Genomic DNA, 1,702 nt, shown 5'->3' with positions numbered 1-1,702 from the left:
TACGTGATTATATAGTAGGCATTTCTTAACTAGGCAATGAGAAGACTAATTACCAAAATTCAGCATTGTATTGCCAGAAAGGCAAGTTATTTCACAAAATAAGAAATGGAAACTGAAATCTACATTAAGAAGCTAAAAATTTTACACTAATTTTAAAACACTAGACTTGTAACAAACTATTTTCTAGATTATAAATGAGGCCAAATAATAATGAATTTTAAAATTAAAGAAACGTTGAAGAAATTACATAAAAATATCAAAACCAAGTGACATTGTGCATGCTGGTTAGAAAGAAGGCTTTTGAATGTCTGAAATGAAGATATGGAGAAACCATAATCATGGTATAAGGCACTACCTCAAGTTCAGTCAACACATTTAAGTTGCTTAATCCAAATATTGAATGGAGAAGAAAACACACAAATACAACTTTTCATGTCCTTTTAGCTGGTCTGGCAGTTAACTGCTTTTCTCGTTCCAATTCCTTCTCTCGTTGCTGCTCCCTTTCCAACTCTTCTTTCTGCCTCTTCTGCTGCAGTTGAAGGGCTCTTTTTTTTACCTTTGATGTTTTTTCGTGAAGCATTAGCATCTCTTTCCTTATATTCACCAGTTTGGCATGATAGTGTTTAGCCTCCGTGAACAAAGCATTAATGTCCAACATAGAATGACATTCTTTAAATTTTGAAATTTCTTGTTCCAGTGTGTCTAATAATACAACTTGGTTCTGTGTGAGTTCTTGGAGGGCTTGTTTCGATCTCTGCAGATCTGGCAAATAATGAGAAAGCAATCCTTCTGCCAGTTGCTCCACAGCTTTGTCTTCTACAGGCAAGTCCTCTATTAACCCTTCATCTGGAGAAGTGTCACTTAAACCCGGTGTCGGCTCCCCGGCCTCCAGACTGTTGGGTGGCCCTGTGGGAGCCCATTCGGGGACCGCGGCCCAGGGACACTCATGTCCCTCCGCTGGGAAAAGGGAAGACCTGGAATAGAGTTTTTGACTGTTTTTCAGCTTGAGTGTTGTTGGTATATATAAAGGCTACTGACTTATGGGTGTTGATTTTGTAACCTGAGACTCTGCTGTATTCCTTGATCACTTCTAAGAGTTTTGTAGTAGAATCCCTGGTGTTTTCCAGGTATACAATCATATCATCTGCAAATAGTGAGAGTTTAATCTCTTCTGACCCTATATGAATACCCTTGATTGCCTTTTCTTCCCTAATTGTGATGGCTAAAACTTCCATTACAATGTTAAAAAGCAATGGAGACAATGGGCACCCTTGCCTGGTTCCAGATCTGAGTGGAAATGATTTCAATTTAACTCCATTCAATATGATATTGGCTGTGGGTTTGCTATAGCTGGCCTCTATCAATTTGAGAAATGTCCCTTCTATATCAATTTGCTTAAGTGTTCTGATCATGAAGAGATGTTGGATATTATCAAAAGCTTTTTCTGCATCAAGTGAGAGAATCATATGATCTTTGTTTTTTAATTTGTTTATGTGATGGATTACATTTATAGATTTACGTATGTTGAACCGGCCTTGAGATCCTGGGACAAAACCCACTTGGTCATGGTGTATAATTTGTTTGATGTGTTGCTGGAGTCTGTTTGTTAGGCTCTTGTTGAATATTTCTGCTTCGGCTCAGCGCCTATAGCTCAACCGGCTAAGGCGCCAGCCACGTACACCTAAGGTGGCGGGTTCGAATC

The 1,702-nt window shown here is 38.8% G+C and overlaps 1 pseudogene across 1 annotated transcript; it reads right to left on the bottom strand.

Annotated features, from left to right (window-relative positions):
- Positions 1-300: 300 nt before the first annotated feature.
- LOC100944850 lies at positions 301-948 on the bottom strand (annotated as a pseudogene). Its single transcript, XR_153955.3, has one exon. The product of XR_153955.3 is annotated as a biogenesis of lysosome-related organelles complex 1 subunit 6 pseudogene (transcript).
- Positions 949-1,702: the final 754 nt, after the last annotated feature.

The sequence above is a fragment of the Otolemur garnettii genome, unplaced genomic scaffold, assembly GCF_000181295.1.
Source record: "Otolemur garnettii isolate 467f Iridium unplaced genomic scaffold, OtoGar3 scaffold00071, whole genome shotgun sequence".
In the NCBI taxonomy this organism is placed as follows: Eukaryota; Metazoa; Chordata; class Mammalia; order Primates; family Galagidae; genus Otolemur; species Otolemur garnettii.
Note: the sequence above shows the minus strand (reverse complement) of the source record. Positions and strands in the feature narration are given on the sequence as shown.